This window comes from Ranitomeya variabilis, chromosome 2 (genome assembly GCF_051348905.1).
Source record: "Ranitomeya variabilis isolate aRanVar5 chromosome 2, aRanVar5.hap1, whole genome shotgun sequence".
In the NCBI taxonomy this organism is placed as follows: Eukaryota; Metazoa; Chordata; class Amphibia; order Anura; family Dendrobatidae; genus Ranitomeya; species Ranitomeya variabilis.
The window spans coordinates 986737944-986759659 of NC_135233.1; the positions used below are offsets into that span (position 1 = coordinate 986737944).

Genomic DNA, 21716 nt, shown 5'->3' on the forward strand with positions numbered 1-21716 from the left:
CAGTTCTATTTAAGGTGTGGTTATGCTAAAGACAGAAAGGAAATTACTAAACAAAAAAAAAACATGTTCAGTACACCCAAAATTTGCACTGCCATTGGTTTAGATTTGGAACGTACCTTAATGTAACCAGCAGACGTTCCTCGGGTGGAATAGCTTTACGGAGCTGGGTGTCCTGTCTCTGTATGGCTCCTTGGACACGAGCAAGCAAATCCCGGAACGAGTCTTGCGACATCCTTGTGTATTCCTGGAATTTCTCCGGGTTGGCATTAAGCTCGGCATACAGCGTGTGATAGGCTCCACGGCTCTCACGTAGTTCGATAATGGGGTGTCTCCAAAAAACGCCTACGCCGTCTCCATCTTTCGCGATTTCTGTCTTGCTCCCAAGCAAAAGCACAGGCAAGAAACAGCTTGATGCTTAAATCCAGGTTGAAATAAAAGCTCTCCATGCGAAGATCCATCATGACACAGGAGCAAAATCTGAAGATTTCAGCTGTTCTAGGGTCTATATAAAGATATCCCATAATACACACTTTGTAGTCCCATTGGCGGTGTCTGGTGATCTAGATTTTTCTCCTCTAAAATTTGTCATCATGCGCACCAAAAACGCAAACGCAGAAAAAAACGCAGGTTTAGGCTACGTTCACACTTTGCGGGTTTTGCCGCGAATCCGCAGCGGATTTGACACTGCGGATCCGCAGCAGTTTTCCATGCAGGGTATAGTACAATGTTACCCTATGGAAAACAAAACCCGCTGTGCCCACGCTGCGGATTTCCGCGGAAAAAGCCGCGCGGCTTTTCTGCGGAAAAAAAGGAGCATGTCACTTCTTGGTGCAGAATCGCAGCGATTCTGCACCCATAGAAATGCATTGATCCACTCACTTTCCGCATGGGGCTGTGCCCACGTTGCGGGAAGTTAAGCGGATAATGTGCCGATGGTACCTGGGGTGGAGGAGAGGAGACTCTCCTCCAGGCCCTGGGAACCATATTTTGGTGTAAAAAAAAGAATTAAAATAAAAAATGATGCTATACTCACCTCTCAGCGCTGCCCGCGGCGTCTGGTCTCAGTTGCTGTGCTAGCAGGACCTGTGGTGACGTCGCGGTCACATGACCGTGACGTCACGAAGGTCCTTGTCGGCACAGCCGCCTGCAGCACCGAGGAGAGCCGGACATCGGAGGGTGAGTATAACCAATTTTTATTATTTTTTACATTACTATTGATGCTGCATATTGCTGCATATGCAGCATCAATAGTATAGGTGGAAACTCGCAGCGGAAACCGCGGAACAAACCGCGATAAATCTGCAGGGATAACCGCAGCGGTTTTGCCCTGCAGATTTATCAATTCCGCTGCGGGATTAACCCGCAGAGCAGGCCGCAAAGTGTGAACGTGGCCAAAAGCGTGCAAACGCGGCGTTTTTTAAACCGCATGCGTCTAAAACCCGCCGCGTTTGTACGCGTTCTTTCCAGCACTTGCGGATGCGGATTAAACGCTGCGGATTCTAATGCTAATGTGAAACCAGCCTAACACTTGTCCTAGCGGATGCAGAGCAGGAGTGCACACGATGGGGCAAAATTATGAGAAATGTCTTTGTTGCCCGTAACAACCAATCACAGCTTTCACTTTACCATAGTTTATTTAAAAAAAAAGGAAGCCTAGCTATAATTGGTTGCTACGGGTAACAAATAGCTTTCCTTGAAGACCGTGTTCTCTCGCTATAACGTGCACTACAGAGCAGAGACCTCCCCACAGCACACCGCGGCGGGAACTGTTTACAATTTGTGCGCAGCGTCCTCTGTTTCCTGTTCAATAAAGTTCTTCAGACAAAAAAAAAACGATGACGTAATCCGTAGCCGAGCGCTCTAGTCAGGGGAAGGGGCGGACCGTCGTGTCACGTGATTAATGGCGGAGCGCGGCTTCGCACGGTCGAGGGGGAGAGAAAGAACGAGACAGAAACCGGAAGCGTAAAGATTGTCTAGAGAGCCTCGTAGTCGTTAACGAAAAGGGGGTGATTAAGAAGGAGGAGGTGACGGAGGGCGTTGGCCCTAGCTTCGTATGTATATAGTACGTCCGTGCATGGTGGGCTGGGCAAACCGTAAACGGGCCTTACCGGTACAGCCTGTGGCGGGGGCTCTCTGGCGGGGCTGTGAGAAGCCCGGTGCTAAGTGTATGGCGGCTGCGGCCTCCTCCATCTGGCTGTGCGGTGAGGGCCTCCAGACGGGGCGGCCCTGCCTGCGGGCGGGGGACTCACAGGTGCGGACACCGGGGCAGCGCAGTGTGAGGCGGGCCGTGCTGTGTCCCAGCTGTGTGCGGTGGGAGCTGAGCACACAGCAGCGCAGCCTGACACCGGCCACGGCCTGACACCGGCCATGCCATGGCCTGCCGGGCACTGGGGCAGATCACAGCCCAGCACCACTACAAGCCTGGCCCCTGACAATACCTAGAGTCATGGACTTATATAAGCCGTCGTGGCCAACAGTTGTGGCTGACACAGTCTGGTTTTCTGCTTCAGTGATTTAGGTTTTGTAGTCTGATGGTTCGATGGCTACAAGAAGTTCTAGTCTAAGCATATCATAAGTTTGTGTCAAGACTTAACACCTTAGTGACCGGGCCAAATTTTTAAAATCTGCCCAGTGTCCCTTTACGTAGTAGTAACTCTGGAACGCTTCAACAATTCCCAGTGATCTTGAGATTGTTAGGGTTTTTTTGTGGCATGTTATAATTTATGATAATGGTAAGTTTAGGTCAATAGGTTTTGTTTGCAAAAAAAAAAAATCAGAAATTTGAGAAAAATGCTTAAAAAAATTATCAATTTTCAAACTTTGATTATCCCTTTTAATCCAGATAGTTATACCACAGAAAATCATTTAAAGGGAACCTGTCACCCCGTTTTTTTGGATATGAGATAAAAAATATGGTTCAATAGGGCCTGAGCTCTGCATTACAGCAGTACCTTTCATATCCCAAGATTCCCCACCTTTGCTGAGAAAATACCTTAGTAACCTGTCTGTTTTCGTATGTCAATCACCCTGATCTGATGGGCTGGGCCTATTCGCTGTTTCTCCCCACCTCCTGCCTTGCTCTGCCAATCTTCTTTCCTGCGTTGACGCTGTTTTCTGCACCTGCGCATTCAAATGGTGTCTCGCGCGTGTGCGGTATGTTTTGCCCAACAGTGGGCAAAGCATATAACTCGTTATTGGGCATGCGCCGGCATTTTCCTTGACGTTAGTCAAAGTATACTGCACAGGCGCTAGAGGCTTTTTCAATACACACTCTCAGAAACTGACTGGGATCTGTGCTATTCACAGATCTAGTTACGTCTGACACGCCGAGGAGCGCCTGCGCAGTATGCTTTGACTGACATCAAGGAAAATGCCGGCGCATGCGCAATAATAAGTTGTATGCTTTGCCCACTGTTGGGCAAAACATACTGCACACGCAAGAGACACCACTTGAATGCGCAGGAAAGAAGATTGGCAGAGCAAGGCAGGAGGTGGGGAGGCCCTATTGAACCATATTTCTTTCTCATATCCAAAAAACGGGGTGACAGGTTCCCTTTAATAAATAACATTTCCCTTATGTTGGCTTTACATCAGCGCCATTTGTAAAACGGTCTTTTATTTTGTTAGCATTTTAGGAAGTTTAAAAATGTAGCCGCACTTTTTCATTTTTTTTCAAGGAAATTTAAAAAATATACTGTAGTTTTGTTAGGGACTTATCCATGTTTGCAGTGATTTTGGGGTCCTATGTATTAGGAACCCTCCCTCCCCCCCACCCCCCCCAAAAAAAAGTGATACCATTTTTAAAAAAACAGCACCCTTTCATATATTAAAAACTTCTGTTAGGTTATTGTAAATAACCTTCAGGCGATTTTTCAGGAATTTATGAAAAAGTGACATGACAGGAATGAGAAAGTGTATTTTTACAACCTAAATGTCGATAACTTCAGAACAGGTCACTACAGCCGGCATATTCTAAGGTTGCTATTTGACCATGAATTGCTGTGGCAAACATCAGGACCACACAATCATAATAATAATAATTTTTATATAGCGCCAACATATTCCACAATCATGATCGCAGGGTGCCGATGGGGATAAAGAGGAAGCGCCTACACTTATATGATGTAGTCACTATGGACAGCAGCATCTAAGGGGTTAAATACATATGGTTGGTGCCAACACTGTTCATGGCTGATGCAGCAAGTTGTCAGCTATAGTGTACAGCCGACAGCTGCTGGATTGTCACCTGTGTGGGGATGCTATTCTCTTATATCTCAGGTCGGTAAAAAGATGTATTGGCTGTCATTAAGGGGTTAATATTTACTGTGTCGACACTAGTGATAAGCGAATATACTCGTTACTTGAGATTTCTCGAGCATGCTCGGGGGTCCTCCGAGTATTTTTTAGTGCTCAGAGATTAGTTTTTCTTGCCGCAGCTGAATGATTTACATCTGTTAGCCAGCATAAATACATGTGAGGATTCCCTAGCAACCAGGCAACCCCCACATGTACTTATGCTGGCTAACAGATGTAAATCATTCAGCTGCGGCAAGAAAAACGAAATCTACAAGCACTAAAAAAATCACTTATTTTTCCTGACTTCTACAATTTGTCCTGGCAGCTGGATATTGGCTTCTGGCCAAATCCTGACTTGACAGTTTCACAATTTCTGTCCGACCTCCTACTTTTTCAGGATTGACTGACTACAGGTTCTCATTGCTATTGAGATCTGGGGAAGTTCCTGGCCATGGACCCAAAATTTAAACGTTTTGCTCTCTGAGCCACTTGTCACTTTTGCCTTGTTCTTCATCATGCTGGAAAATATTCATCACCAAATTGCTCCTGGATATTTGGGAGAAGTTACTCTGAGGAGGTTTAGACCCAATTCTTCATGGCAGTGTTCTTGTGTAAAATTGTGAGTGAGTCTATGGATGAAAAGCCCACACCCGACACGAGTGGTTTCAGGATACATTTCTGTTGGCAAGACACAGGATTCCTTGCGCTCCAGTTTTCTTTTTTGGAAATTTTTCCAGATTTCCGACAGGCTGAAGGGTTTCATCGAGGCGGAGAAAAAAATGCCCTCACCTCTGCAATCCAGTCCCTATACTCAGTCTGTCTGTGCTTTTAGTGAAGTGGCTCCTTTGCTGCCTCTTTTTGTATCTGGCCAACCTGCAAAAGCCTTGGTCTCACTGTGGACGCACCGACAACTGCATTATTCTGTTCCTGAGCAAGCTTTGCATTGGTTGGTAACAAATCCTGTAGCTGAAACTTTGAGACTGTCCTGGCATTTGCTGGATTTTTTTTTGTGCTCCTCCCTGAGGCCTTCTTCAGAGCAAATTAACCTTTTTGAATTTCTTGATAATCCAATAAATGGTTGATTTAGGGGCAATGTACTTGTAAAGCTTTTTGCTTCAAAGCATTGACTGCATGTGTCTCCTTGGAGGTAACGATTGTTAACAGAAGACCATGATTTCAAGCACCAGTCCCTTCTTTTAAAGCAACCAGTCTGTTCTTGGTCCATCAGCATCAGCGAGTGATATCGCCTGCCCTGTCTTCGTTAACACGTTCTCCTATGCTAATAAGATCACTGAAATGACATAAGCATGTCCTTGTATATGGAAATTCAGTACAATTTTTTTTTTTTTTTGTAAATAAGTTAATTTTATTAACCAATGCTTCTGCATTTCATCTGATTATACATATCAATCTGGTTAATGCAAGTTGCCACTATAAAAACTGAAGCCAGAAACTGAGAACCCAAATCTGTGTGGTTTATAACAAAAAAAAAAAACAAGTCGGCTCACCATCCTCGTTTCATTCTAGGGGTCTGTCCGGCAGCCGCAGCAATGAAATCCAGACAAAAAATATATGACCAGGCGATGAAGAATCCGCTGCAACGTCAGAGGTCTTATTTGTATAAAACTGGTTTGATCTGACTGCATGTAACTGGTTTTTTACATTTTCTAACTATTACTCAATAAAATGGAAGTTTTATACAAATAAGACCTCTGAAGGTGCAGCGGATTTTTCATCGCCTGTCATATAATTTTATTTTTTTTTGTTCTACAAATCTGTGTGTGACTCAAAACGTTTGGCCACAACTGTTACTTGCTAATATATTTTGTTTAGTAAAAGCCTCATCTGATGCATTTATCCCTCTTGTCAACTTCCATTGGCCATGACATATAAGGGGGCTGTGGGCTTAGCTATTGAACTGAGCCTGCAGGCAGTCACCTTGCACTTAATTCTTGTACATCTTCTATCAATGTTTTTAATAGATTATAATGGGACTGTTTTGTTTGTATTTTTGGACTGAATGGTCTACAAAAAATTACTTCAAAGTGTTTGATGTTGATCAGTCACGGAATTCAAATTACCCATAGAATTCTATGTGCCTGTGAAAATTACGGACATCACACTGGTGGCAGCAGCATTGGTGTGCAGTATGTGTTCTGTTATCAGTGCAATGGATTGAAGAGATTTGCAATGTATTCAGTGAAAATCACTGATGGTAAATACTCACACACTGACAAAACATTAATGAAAATTGGTTCTAAAACTCTGAGCCGTCTTTGTTTTTACATATGAGAAAAATGATGGATGTCTGAATGAGGCCTAAAACGTTGGTCTCTTGCCTGAACAGAACAAGAAATGAAGCCACTGGGATCAAGGGTGAAAGGGAGGCATCAATTGACCTTTACTAACTTTTAAGTTATGTGGAATTGCAGAGATCACTCATAAAATAGGTTTAACCCCTTCATGACCTTGGGATTTTCCGTTTTTCCGTGTTCGTTTTTCGCTCCCCTCCTTCCCAGAGCCATAACTTTTTTTATTTTTCCGTCAATATGGCCATGTGAGGGCTTATTTTTTGTGGGACGAGTTGTACTTGTGAACGACGTCATTGGTTTTAGCATGTCGTGTACTAGAAAACAGGAAAAAAAATTCCAAGTGTTGTGAAATTGCAAAAAAAAGTGCAATCCCACGCTTGTTTTTTGTTTGGCTTTTTTGCTAGGTTCACTAACTGCTAAAACTGACCTGCCATTATGATTCTCCAGGTCGTTATGAGTTCATAGACACCTAACATGACTAGGTTATTTTTTATCTAAGTAGTGAAAAAAATTCCAAACTTTGCTAAAAAAAAAAAATAAAAATTGCGCCATTTTCCAATACCCGTAGCGTCTTCATTTTTCATGATATGGGGTCAGTTGAGGGCTTATTTTTTGCGTGCCGAGCTGATGTTTTTAGTGATACCATTTTGGTGCAGATACGATCTTTTGATCGCCCGTTAATGCATTTTAATTCAATGTCGCGGCGACCAAAAAAACGTAATTCTGGCGTTTCTAATTTTTTTTCTTGTTACGCTGTTTAGCGATCAGGTTAATGCTTTTTTTTATTGACAGATCGGGCGATTCTGAACACGGCGATACCAAATATGTGTAGGTTTGATTATTTTTTTTATTATTGATTTATTTTGAATGGGGCGGAAGGTGGGTGATTTAAACTTTTATATTTTAGTTTTTTCACATTTTTAATTTTTTTTTTTTTTTCTACTATTGCCATGCATCAATAGCCTCCATAGGAGGCTAGAAGCTGGCACAATTCGATTTAACTAGCTAATAGCGGGGTCATTCCATGTCAAGTGAACCAATGATTTTTACCTCTATATTTTTAATTCTTTTGAGATTTTGTTATTTGGTAATAGTGTCAGAGAATACAAAATGTGAAGAAAAAAAATTCTAGAAATTCTTTTTTTTAATTTTTTTTATTGATTTTCAAAGTTCGGAAAAAGAGCGAATTTCGGTGTTGCCTGCCTTTACATTTCTCCTCATAACTCAGGCTAGAAAAAAGATAGAGAAACCAAATAAACACCATTCTACTCAGAACTGTACAGGCTTTCACCAGATATGCCACAAGAGTATCTTTAATAATATTTTACACATGTGAAAGCAAACGCAAAACTTTAAAACGCATTTCCGAACAAAACGTTTAATGTAAAAAATTCAAAAACTGCACATGCGCCTGCTTTGCTCCTAGCCAAATCTGTACCAAAATACATGTTGGGATCATGATGGGATCATATTTTAAAAAATAAAACTATTATAATGTCAGTTCGAAAATCTCAAATTCAGATCTGTTCAGCCTGTGGTGTAGAAGTGTGGGGTCTATATTTACCAAATCCATGATTTTTAGATGTTACGGTATTATTTTATTATGTTTTAAAGCTTAGAAGCAGGAGAGGATAGAGGAGAAGCTTTGTTAGGGCTGAGAATGAGCAGGGGTAGACGGTGACTTCAGAGCAGATGACAGACCGGCAGCTCGGGTCTCCAGAGGCCATATTCACACCAAATCTTAACACCGATGCAACTCCTCAAATGTAGGGAGAAAAATAATCTTAACATCCAGTTCATGTATTGTACAAACCAGGACTATGGGGAGGAGGAGAGTTTGTTATAACATCGGTTACAGGAATCAGAACCCATCACAGGGACTCAGCAATACCGGACTGTCATCCCATGTAGTGGAAATAAAGACAGTGACGTCCATGAAGTGGTAGAAGGCGGCACAAGATTGACAATGGATGGCATAACTGGTTATGTGACCTGTGAATATGATCGGCGCTGGTGACTACTGGACTCTCCAAAGATTGTGAAAATGAAGAAGTGACTTTTCTGCACCTTCTGGTCCAGCGCCATCCTTTGTGTATCCAAGAAAACCAGACATTGTAAAAGTGAACAAAAATCAGATATTAACTCAGGTGGAGACGAGCACCATGACAGGCCGCACATACTCTGACACAAAAGGAAACGGCCATTGCTAGTGAGCGCTTATGGACAAGATGACATTTCACCCACTAGAAGGGACACTTTGATGATAGGCCAGTGTAAAAACCTACTTTTAATTGTTTGATAAGTTCATATTTTATAGAACGAGGATTTAACTACTGTACTATTATTCTTAAACGCTTCATAAATTACATGTTTAGTGATATAATAGAAAAAAATTGTTCCATGTAATAATAGGTCGTAAAAATATTGGTTCTTTTAACCCCTTCACCCCCGGAGCTTTTTTCTATTTCGTTTTTCGCTCCCCTCCTTCCCAGAGCCATAACTTTATTTTTCCGTCATTATGGCCATGTGAGGGCTTATTTTTTGCGGGACGAGATGTACTTTTAAACGATACCATTGGTTTTACCATGCCGTGTAACAGAAAACAGGAAAAAAAAATTCTAAGTGTGATGAAATTGCAAAAAAAGTGCAATCCCACACTTGTTTCTTGTTTGACTTTTTTGCTAGGTTCACCAAATGCTAAAACTAACCTGCCATTATGATTCTCCAGGTCATTACGAGTTCATAGAAACCTAACATGTCTAGGTTATTTTTTATCGAAGTGGTGAAAAAAAAATTCCAAAGTTTGCTAAAAAAAAAACAAAAAAACAAAAAAAATTGTGCGATTTTCTGACACCCATAGTGTCTCCAATTTTCGTGATCTGGGGTCGGATGAGGGCTTATTTTTTGTGTGCCAAGCTGGTGTTTTTAATGAGACCATTTTGGTGTAGATACGTTCTTTTGATCACCCATTATTGCATTTTAATGCAATGTCGCGGCGACCAAAAAACGTAATTTTGTCGTTTTGATTTTTTTTCTCGCTACGCTTTAGCGGTCAGGTTAATCCTTTGTTTTTATTGATAGATCGGGCGATTCTGAACGCGGCGATACCAAATATGTGTATGTTTGATTTTTTTTTTAATTGTTTTATTTTGATTGGGGCAAATGGGGGTGATTTGAACTTTTAGATATTTTTTTTATATTTTTAAACACTTTTTTTTTTTTTTTTTAATTTTGACATGCTTCAATAGCCTCCATAGGAGGCTAGAAGCATGCACAACTCGATCTCCTCTGCTACATAGAGGTGAAGCACAGATCACCTCTATGTAGCAGAAATGCAGGGTTGCTTTGAACGCTGACCACAGGGTGGCGCTCAAAGCAATCGGCCATCAACAACCATAGAGGTATCAAGGAGACCTCTGGTTATGGCAATGCACCGATGACCCCTGATCATGTGACGGGTGTCAACGGTGCGAGCATTTCCGGCCGGGAGTGCTAGTTAAATGCCTCCGTCAGTGCTTGACTGCGGCATTTAACTAGTTAATGGGCGCGGGCGGATCGCGATTCCGCTCGCGCTCATTGCGCGCACATGTCAGTTGTACAAAACGGCTGACATGTCGCGGCTTTGAGGTGGGCTCACCGCCGGAGCCCACCTCAAAGCAGGGGATCTGCCAGCTGACGTACTATTCCGTCAGCTGGCAGAAAGGGGTTAATCTTGTTTTTAACATATAATTAGGACAAGACTGTATTTAGAAAATCACACTTGAGGATGTGATCACCTTTTATCTTTTGGCTTGTTCAATGAATTCAGGTTGAAAATGCTGAGCAAGTTATGATGGATTAAGATGTATTTATTCTGGCACTTCAGTACAGTAGTTGTTTTTTGTGTTTCTTTATTGTTACATATAAATGTTGAATGCAATAAGTTGTAATTTGAAAAGAAAAAAGGAAGAAACTCACACAAAAATATCAGATGATTCAAGGCTGAAAAAAAAAATACAAATTTGATAGATCCCAAGTTGAATCCCTGTACAAATATAAACAAGAACACAAGTAACACACATGCATGTTTTCACAATTTTAAAACATACGTTTTTTTCAGAATTGCGCATCAAAATTTGATTTCTCCAAAACAAAATAAAAAGAAAGTCTTGTGACATATCAAATGAAAGCCGGTACCGTTCTGAGAAAAATGATGTCTCTCCCAACTCTTTATCTTAATTCTAGCTCGAGATATGATAACAAATGTAAAGCCATACCAGGCCAAAATTCGCGCTTTTTTGAAACTTTAGAAATCTGTAAAAAATTAACTGATGAAGGAAAAAATTCAAAACTTTTAATTTATTGACTAAAGTTGTACTTCATAAAAACAAAAAATAAATCTAAAGACGTCAGGTAAAAAAAAAAATTCATATTTGGATCACTTGATATGGAATGACCCAGCGGCGGGTGAATCGCGATTTCACCCGCCGCTATTGCGGGCACATGTCAGCTGTTCAAAACGGCTGACATGTCCCGGCTTTGATGCGGACTCACCGCCGGTGCCCGCATCAAAGCGGGGGTTCTGACCTCAGACGTACTATCCTGTCCGAGGTCAGAAAGGGGTTACATTTGTTACAGCTTCTTTTAGGGCAACTTGTCGGCCACTAAATGGCTGCAGGTTCAGGTAACTGGCGGTTATTAAATCATTACTTGCAGCCCGACACACTGTCAGAGCGGCAGAAGTAAAGCGGGAGGCAGATTGTACTGGCAGGGCCTCTTTACAAGCCTGGCTTGGTTCTGTTAACTTAAAAAAGAGCAGCAGAAAACTCCTTTTAAAATGAAATCTGACAGACTCCCTCATTACACATGGGTGTGAACTACTATGACATCCTATTGTTTCAGAGAAAGCACAGTTTGATGAGTAAGCTGATCTCGGGCAGGAGTGTCTGCGGAGTGGCTTCCTCTAGCTTGTCTTGGCTAAACTTGACTGACAGGTCTCTCCTAATTTGTGTATATGGAGAGACCTGTCAGTCGAGCTGGAGAGAGAGTTACCAGAGGAAGCTTCCTAACGGCTAAGGCTGGTTTCACACTTGCGTTTTGATCTGCAGCGTTTTTGCGCTAAAAAACGCATGCGTTTTTTTCTATACTTAACATTAAAAAACGCATGCGTTTTTTAGCGTGCGTTTTGACACGTTTTCGGCAACGCATGCGTTTTTTGACGCGTGCGTTCATTTGCAGAAATGCAACATGAAGTAAGGCTACGTTCACATTTGCGTTGTGCGCCGCAGCGTCGGCGCCGCAACACACAACGCAAACAAAAACGCATGCACAACGCTGCGTTTTGCGCCGCATGCGTCCTTTTTTTCATTGATTTTGGACGCAGCAAAAATGCAACTTGCTGCGTCCTCTGCGCCCGGACGCGGGTGCCGCAGGGACGCATGCGGCGCAAAACGCAAGTGCGACGCATGTCCATGCGCCCCCATGTTATATATAGGGGCGCATGACGCATGCGGCGACGCTGCGGCGCCGACCGCAAATGTGAACGTAGCCTAATTTCTAGCGGCGTTTTTTTGCCGCAAAAAAATGCATTGCTGTCTATGTAAACGCATGCGTTTTTAAGCACATGCGTTTGCGTTAAAAACGCATGCGGTTTTTTAGAAAAACACAAGAAAACCCTAAACACAAGAAAACCCTAACCCTAGGGTTACTAGGGATCCTAACCCTAACCCTAAGGTTAGGATCCCTAGTAACCCTAGGGACCCTAACCCTAGGGATCCTAAACCTTAGGGTTAGGGTTACGATCCTAACCCTTAGGCCTCTTTCACACGTCAGTGTCTCCGGTACGTGTAGTGACAGTTTTCTCACGTACCGGAGACACTGACACACGTAGACCCATTTAAATGAATGGGTCTATGCACATGTGCGTGTTTTCACACGGACCGTATGTCCGTGCTGAAAACACGTCGACATGTCCGTTTTCTACCGGCAGCACGGACCACAATACGGACAGCACACGTGCACACGGAGAACAGTGTGCACTCTCCTCCGTGTGCACGTACCGCCGGCAGGAGAGACAGCGCTACAGTAAGCGCTGTCCCCCCCGCTGTGGTGCTGAAGGCGGCATTCATCTCTTCTCCCCCGCCGGAGAGAAGAGATGAAAGATCATTTTTTTTTTTTGTGAACAATAAAGTTTTCATGTGCCCCCCGCCTCCCCCCTCAGTGCGCCGCCTGGTCCCTTGCCGCAGAAATACTCACCCGGCTCCCGCGATGTCTCCTCTGTCCTCTCCGCGCTGGCAGCTTCTCCTGTGTGAGCGGTCACGTGGTACCGCTCATTACAGTCAGGGAATATTCCCTGACTGTAATGAGCGCTCCCACGTGACCGCTCACACAGGAGAAGCTGCCGGCGCTGAGAGGACAGAGGAGACATCGCAGGAGCTGGACGGGTGAGTGCACTGAGGGGGGGGGGGGGGGGGACGGGGACGCGGATGCACATGCAAACTTTATTTAAGATCTTTCATCTCTTCTCTCCAACGAACGCTGGGGGAGAAGAAATGAATTCTGCCTTCAGAACCACATGCGGGGGGGACAGCGCTTAGTGTAGCGCTGTCTCTCCTGCACGGTCCGTGTGGTCCTCAGGCGGCACACGGGCGGCACACGGATGCCGCACGTATGTGCCACTTGAGCACACGGATATCTCCGGTACCGTTTTTTTTCCGGTACCGGAAATATCAGGACGTGTGAAAGAGCCCTAAGGGTTAGGGTTTGGATCCCTAGGGTTAGGGTTAGGATCCTTAGGGTTAGGGTTAGGATCCCTAGGATTACTAGGGATCCTAACCCTAGCTATTTCTGTTTTTAGTGGGTTTTCTAGTTGATTTTGATGATTGGCAGCTGTCACACACTTCTCAGCATGCGTTTAAAAAACGCAAACGCAGGAAAAAACGCATCAAAACGCCGCATTTTTTTTTCTGCATGCAAAAACGCATGCGTCTAAAAAAACGCAGCGTTTTGCCGCGTTTACATGTGTTTTTTCACCACATGCGTTTTTTTTAAACGCTGCAGATCAAAATGCAAGTGTGAAACCAGCCTAACACCGATGGATAGGTGATTTCAAAAGCAGTTTAAAAGTGCCCGTGTTGATGAGTATGGTGGTAATTGGTGAAGCGCGAACATACTCGTTACTCGAGATTTCTCGAGCACGCTCGGGGGTCCTTCGAGTATTTTTTAGTGCTCGGAGATTGATGTTTTTTCACCGCAGCTGAATGATTTACAGCTATTGGCCAGCTTGATTACATGTGGGGATTCCCTAGCAACCAGGCAACCCCCACATGTACTTATGCTGGCTAACAGATGTAAATCAGCTGCGGCAAGAAAAACGAAATCTCCGAGCACTAAAAAATACTCGGAGGACCCCCGAACGTGCTGGAGAAATCTCGAGTAACGAGCATATTCACTCATCACTAGTGGTAATATTACAAAAAACATTGCTTTTTTTCCCATCATGCTTTGTTTGCGAAGTATATGCCCCAGCTGCACCAGGTTATCATCAGTTTATCCTTTACTTTGCCCTAGAATGACAACCGATCCTCTTTTGACACATTTTGGTAGGTTATAGTCATTGTATATATGAATGCTACAGCTGTCGCCCAAGACAAAATATGAAAATTTGCTGACAAACTAACAACCCCTGAATGTCCACTTTGCATCTAATTAGCAATTCCTGGCTATTTACTCATTAGATTTTTGAAGTCCGCGCAGATGGTGACAGCGGCCGGGCATGGGAGGGCACGGTGCAGCCTGTGGGCCACTGTTTTTCAGTCCCTCGGTTTTCTTGGTCTGGCCTGCGGGCCGCACTTTGCCCAGGACTGTATTAGGGCGATGATGTGATGCCGGTCTAAAGAGATGTTTGTAGGTCATGCTCACAGAGGATCTGTCACTAGGTCAGAACTGGACAGTTTTTTGGTCTTATTTTAATCCCGCTTCTTTTTTTTTTTTTAAATAAAAGAACGGCTATACAGTTGAGATACGAACTGTATTTTTTTTTTTCTAAAGGGGCATTACTCGCAGGATATTAATGGAGAGCAGCCTAAAGACACACCCAAGAGAATCCTGTGCACTATAGCCCTCTGGTAAAGACAATAAAAATTAGCAATAAATGATATAGATCATATCTCTGGAACTCAGGCTGCTGATTTTAATTAAAAAAAAAAAAAAAATCAGGAGCAGGAATAAAATAAGAGCAAAAACTGGTCACTTTTGACTTGACAGGTCCATCTTTAACCCCTTAATCCCGTATGACGTACTATCCCGTCAAGGTGACCTGGGACTTAATTCCCGGTGACGGGATAGTACGTCATACGCGATCGGCCGCGCTCCCTATCGCAGCTGACATCCGGCACTCTGTGCCAGGAGCGGTCACGGACCGCCCCCGGCACATTAACCCCCGGCACACCGCGATCAAACATGATCGCAGTGTACCGGCGGTATAGGGAAGCATCGCGCAGGGAGGGGGCTCCCTGCGGGCTTCCCTGAGACCCCCGGAGCAACGTGATGTGATCGCGTTGCTCCGAGGGTCTCCTACCTCCTTCCTCCCTGCAGGTCCCGGATCCAAGATGGCCGCGGCATCCGGGTCCTGCAGGGAAGGAGGTGGCTTACCGAGTGTCTGCTCAGAGCAGACACTGGTAAGCCTGCACCGATGTAAGTGAGATCGGTGATCTGACAGTGCTGTGCACACTATCAGATCATCGATCTGTGATGTCCCCCCCTGGGACAAAGTAAAAAAAGTAAAAAAAAATTTTTTCCACATGTGTAAAAAAAATAAATAAAAATTCCTAAATAAATAATAAAAAAATATATATATTATTCCCATAAATACATTTCTTTATCTAAATAAAAAAAAAAAAACAATAAAAGTACACATATTTAGTATCGCCGCGTCCGTAACGACCCAACCTATAAAACTGCCCCACTAGTTAACCCCTTCAGTAAACACCGTAAGAAAAAAAAAAAATGAGGCAAAAAACAACGCTTTATTACCATACCGCCGAACAAAAAGTGGAATAACACGCGATCAAAAAGACTGATATAAATAATCATGGTACCGCTGAAAACGTCATCTTGTCCCGCAAAAAACAAGCCACCATACAGCATCATCAGCAAAAAAATAAAAAAGTTATAGTCCTGAGAGTAAAGCGATACCAAAATAATTATTTTTTCTATAAAATAGTTTTTATCGTATAAAAGCGCCAAAACATAAAAAAATGATATAAATGAGGTATCACTGTAATCGTACTGACCCGAAGAATAAAACTGCTTTATCGATTTTACCAAACGTGGAACGGTATAAACGCCTCTCCCAAAAGAAATTCATGAATAGCAGGTTTTTGGTCATTCTGCCTCACAAAAATCGGAATAAAAAGTGATCATAAACGGTCACGTGTCCGAAAATGTTACCAATAAAAACGTCAACTCGTCCCGCAAAAAACAAGACCTCACATGACTCTGTGGAGCAAAATGTGGAAAAATTATAGGTCTCAAAATGTGGAGACGCAAAAACTTTTTTGCTATAAAAAGTGTCTTTTAGTGTGTGACAGCTGCCAATCATAAAAATCCGATATAAAAAGCGCTATAAAAGTAAATCAAACCCTCCTTCATCACCCCCTTAGTTAGGGAAAAATAATAAAATTTAAAAAATGTATTTATTTCCATTTTCCCATTAGGGTTAGGGCTAGGGTTCGGGTTGGGGCTAAAGTTAGGGTTAGGGCTAGGGTTAGGGTTAGGGCTAGGGTTGGAGGTAAAGTTAGGGTTAGGGTTGGGGCTAAAGTTAGGGTTAGGGTTGGGGCTAAAGTTAGGGTTAGGGTTTGAATTACATTTACGGTTTGGATTAGGGTTGGGATTAGAATTATGGGTGTGTCAGGGCTAGGGGTGTGGTTAGGGTTACCGTTGGGATTAGGGTTAGGGGTGTGTTTGGGTTAGGGTTTCAGGTAGAATTGGGGAGTTTCCACTGTCCAGGCACATCAGGGGCTCTACAAACGCGACATGGCGTCCAATCTCAATTCCAGCCAATTCTGCGTTGAAAAAGTAAAACAGTGCTCCTTCACTTCCAAGCTCTCCCGTGCGCCCAAAAAGGGGTTTACCCCAACATATGGGTTATCAGCGTACTCGGGACAAATTGAACAACAACTTCTGGGGTCCAAGTTCTCTTGTTATTCTTGGGAAAATTAAAAATTTGGGGGGCTAAAAATCATTTTTGTGAGAAAAAAAAAGATGTTTTATTTTCACGGCTCTGCGTTATAAACTGTAGTGAAACACTTGGGGGTTCAAAGTTCTCACAACACATCTAGATAAGTTCCTTGGGAGGTCTAGTTTCCAATATGGGGTCACTTGTGGGGGGTTTGTACTGTTTGGGTACATCAGGGGCTCTGCAAATGCAATGTGACGCCTGCAGACCAATCCATTTAAGTCTGCATTCCAAATGGCGCTCCTTCCCTTCCGAGCTCTGTCATGCGCCCAAACAGTGGTTCCCCCCCACATATGGGGTATCAGCGTACTCGGGACAAATTGGACAACAACTTTTGGGGTCCAATTTATTCTGTTACCCTTGTAAAAATACAAAGCTGGGGGCTAAAAAATCATTTTTGTGAAAAAAAAAGAAATATATATTTTCACGGCTCTGCGTTATAATCTGTAGTGAAACACTTGGGGGTTCAAAGCTCTCAAAACACATCTAGATAAGTTCCTTAGGGGGTCTACTTTCCAAAATGGTGTCACTTGTGGGGGGTTTCAATGTTTAGGCACATCAGGGGCTCTCCAAACGCAACATGGCGTCCCATCTCAATTCCAGTCAATTTTGCATTGAAAAGTCAAATGGCGCTCCTTCCCTTCCAGGCTCTGCCATGCGCCCAAACAATGGTTTACACCCACATATGGGGTATCAGCGTACTCAGGACAAATTGCACAACATTTTTGTGGGGTCCAATTTCTTCTCTTACCCTTGGGAAAATAAAAAATTTGGGGCGAAAAGATAATTTTTGTGAAAAAATATGATTTTTTTATTTTTACGACTCTGCATTATAAACTTCTGTGAAGCACTTGGTGGGTCAAAGTGCTCACCACACATCTAGATAAGTTCCTTAGGGGGTCTACTTTCCAAAATGGTGTCACTTGTAGGGGTTTCAATGTTTAGGCACATCAGGGGCTCTCCAAACGCAACATGGCGTCCCATCTCAATTCCAGTCAATTTTGCATTGAAAATTCAAATGGCGCTCCTTTCCTTCCGAGCTCTGCCATGCGCCTAAACAGTGGTTTACCCCCACATATGGGGTATCAGCGTAGTCCGGACAAATTGTACAACAACTTTGGGGGTCCATTTTCTCCTGTTACCCTTGGTAAAATAAAACAAATTGGAGCTGAAATAAATTTTGTGTGAAAAAAAGTTAAATGTTCATTTTTATTTAAACATTCCAAAAATTCCTGTGACACACCTGAAGGGTTAATAAACTTCTTGAATGTGGTTTTGAGCACCTTGAGAGGTGCAGTTTTTAGAATGGTGTCACACTTGGGTATTTTCTATCATATAGACTCCTCAAAATGACTTCAAATGAGATGTGGTCCCTAAAAAAAAAAATGGTGTTGTAAAAATGAGAAATTGCTGGTCAACTTTTAACCCTTATAAATCCGTCACAAAAAAAAAATTTTGGTTCCAAAATTGTGCTGATGTAAAGTAGACATGTGGGAAATGTTACTTATTAAGTATTTTGCGTGACATATGTCTGTGATTTAAGGGCATAAAAATTCAAAGTTGGAAAATTGCAAAATTTTCAAAATTTTCGCCAAATTTCCGTTTTTTTCACAAATAAACGCAAGTTATATCGAATAAATTTTACCACTAACATGAAGTACAATATGTCACGAGAAGACAATGTCAGAATCGCCAAGATCCGTCAAAGCGTTCCAGAGTTATAGCCTCATAAAGGGACAGTGGTCAGAATTGTAAAAATTGGCCCGGTCATTAACGTGCAAACCACCCTCGGGGCTTAAGGGGTTAAAGTGTTTTTTATCACAAACAAAAGCTCGTTTTAATCAATAGATCTCTGAAGAATAATAAGTTCTACATTTGGATGTATTTAAGAAAAATGTGCCCTGGCTGTGTCTGACTGTCAGAACATGGTCTGATCATACCACATCTCCTGGGCAGGGGGGAAGCAAAAGAGAGGATACAGACAGGACAGCATGGGAGCACAGCTGATTCTTTTTGTGAGGTAAAATATTTAACTGCCTGTTTTTAAGCAATGTTTTACTTCACGGTGCAGCACTGTGGAGATCTCTTTGGGTAAGTGTGTGATAAGTTTGTGTTGCGCTCTGTTGCGGATAGACAATTAGTGCAATGGCTGGCACCGGCTGGAGGCATTAGTGTACTGGCTGGACAGAAACATGAGCCTGGCTGCTGTATTCAGGATAACGTGGAGAGTTTATCGAATGAAAGAACAATTGGTGATTTTTTTTTTCAGAAGTCAACCCAGAATAAATAGTAGTTACAGGAATAGTCATTGCAGTTTTAAAGAAAGGAAAAGGTTGTGTTTTGTAGATGGTTTTTGAGGTGCAGGTGACATGTGTATGATTGGATTTAGGAAGTGAAGAAAAGATCTGTCAAATATATCCCCAAGACAACAGTGAGCATGCTGCCTGAGAGTTAAGATGGTTGCATAAACGGAAATGGGAATATTAGGTGTGAGTAGGTTAGTAGAGGGTGAAAACACGAAGGTCAGTTTTGGAAAACTCAAATTTCATAAAGAAGAAAGGTCATGATGCTGGACCAACGGCCAGACAGTCACTGGTATCTTTTAGTAGTAGGGTATGGAGATGTTTTATAATTGGGTATCAGCATACAGATCTTACTGAAATCTGCTTCTGGTTTGTCTGATGGGCTATGTGCCCTTGTTCTGGATGTAGCAGTGCTTTGCATGCAGCATATTTTTGCGTTCTATTGAACCCAGGTAAATCCTCCATGATCACTAAATCGTGTGGATTTACCACATTCAGTACATTTCTATTGATGTAATTTCTGTTGTGGAGACTAGCATCTCTGCAAGAGAAATTGACCTACCGCAGTCATGAAATACGCACCGCGTGTCAGTCTACACGTGTGATCCACAGGTGCGCATGGTCACATAGTGGACATGGGATTTCTAGAGATCCCATTCATTATGTTGTAACATCTGGCCACTGCTGGTTTTATGCTGCATAAGTACAAGAGTGCCTTGCGCTGGCATGTACTCCGGAGGACAGAGAATGAACTTCAATCCAATATTGCGGCCAGCATGCAGCCAGCGGGTAAGGAAAGGGTGAATCAAACACCCGAAAACCCCGCCCGTATGACCCAAAACTGGTCTCGCCAAATTCAGGTGACAGGTTCCCATTAAACTGCTCACATGGGAAAGCTGCATTTCTATTGGAGAAAGCTGATGGACAGGTCTGGTCACATGCTCCTCCATCAGTAGCCATTGTAAGGACAGCAGTGCTTGTCTAGCTGCACTAACAAGAGAAAGTGTCTGACCCCATTACCTGAGACTGTCACAATTTGTAGTGAAACCAACCCTATTGCAAACATCCTGCAGAGAGATCCATGACATGCAGAAGATTAGTGACCATTAGTCAAAGGAGGAGAGTTAGGCCTCTTTCACACTTCAGTCTTCTGGCGTCAAGTCAAAATCCGGAAGTCAAACGGAAACAACGGATCCAGTTTTCCGACGGATCCGTACAGCGGATCTGTTTTTTCGAATCCTTTTGTTCCGTTTTTTTCGACTGATCCTTTTTTCATATCTCCAAATGAGAGGCTCCCAAGCGTGATTGGCTACTGGAAAATAATGGAAACCTATATATTGAGTGTTTTAACACCCCATCTTTGAGAGGTTGTAGAGCAAGTGGCAGAAATGGAAGGAGTTCTAGCAAATATTGTGACCATCTATGCATCTATCCATCAGGCAGGTTGCTGGCAGGCTTCTTGCTTGTATGCTTCTTGCGGGCACATTGAGGAATGAAGCCACATGGCAGGTTTAAATAGATTTGGGGCTGTCTGGCCCGTTGGCTACTAAATACAGATTTGGAGCATGCTCAGTGTAAAAAAAACGGAATCCGTCACTTTATTCCGTCATTTGACGGACAACGATGGATCCTGCGCCCATAGGCTTCTATTCTAGCCAACGACTGATTAAACTGGATCCGTCACCGTTCGACTCACACAAAAAAGCGTTACTTTGTCCGTCCTCTCCAGACGATGGATAAACAAATTCCGACGGATCCAGAAACGTGAGGCAATCCGTTGCTAATACAAGTCTATTAGAAAAAGACTGATAGATTTTACTTCTGGATCTGTTCCCCCCCCACAAAACGACAGATTTTGACTTAAACAAAAAGACTGAAGTGTGAAAGAGGCCTTAAGTTGATGACGTTCAGGTTGGAGATGGATCCAATAATCTTAATAAATCCTTTTGGACATGGACCAAAAAAAAAAAAAAAACAATTTGTGTGACTGTACCTTTTTCACAGACATCCACTTATCAGACAGTTGGGTCTTGTACTCATCATTTTTTTTTAGGTTCCAGAGATGGACATGGCATCTGTCTAATACCGTGTGTTTTACTTGATATTGTTGATTAGTGTAGGTCGGGGTGTTTAGACTCATACCTATTTTAGAAGTGGCAGACATGTGGAGAGCTTTGATCTACTTTGACCTATTCAAAGAGCCTGTTCAACACTCTCGGACAAGAGTCCACCACAGCTCCATGATCCTTTTATGTACCAGTTTTATTGTATCCTCTAAGGCTATGGGCACACGTTCCGTTTTTGGCTCCAAAAACACTTACATTAAGCATCCCATCAATTTAATGCATTCTGCAGTTTTTGTGCTCATGCTGCGTTTTTTTTCTGCGAAAAAAACACAGCGTGTTCATTAATTTTGCGGAAAATCTGCGGATTTGCAGCTAAATTATTGTATTGGGAACCTCCGGAAAAAAGAGTAAAAGCTGCGTAAAAATGAAAAAAAATACGTGTGCGGATTTCCTGCAAAAGTAGTCCGGATTTGCTCAGGAAAATTCTGCAAACTTTCCTGAACGTGTGCACATAGCCTTAGGG

At 42.9% G+C, this 21716-nt stretch overlaps 1 protein-coding gene across 6 annotated transcripts in view; it reads left to right on the forward strand.

Moving 5' to 3' along the window:
• Nucleotides 1-1837: 1837 nt before the first annotated feature.
• WDR33 (WD repeat domain 33) overlaps nt 1838-21716 on the forward strand; it is a 144105-nt gene continuing 124226 nt past the window's right edge. For 2 of the 6 annotated variants that reach the window (XR_013221938.1, XM_077290929.1), the window contains exon 1: nt 1863-2051. The gene's annotated coding sequence lies outside the window, so the exon portion shown is untranslated. Of the gene's footprint in view, nt 2063-2124; nt 2252-21716 lie in introns of those variants that run through there. The other 4 variants (XM_077290928.1, XM_077290930.1, XR_013221937.1 and 1 more) reach the window with 4 other exon arrangements.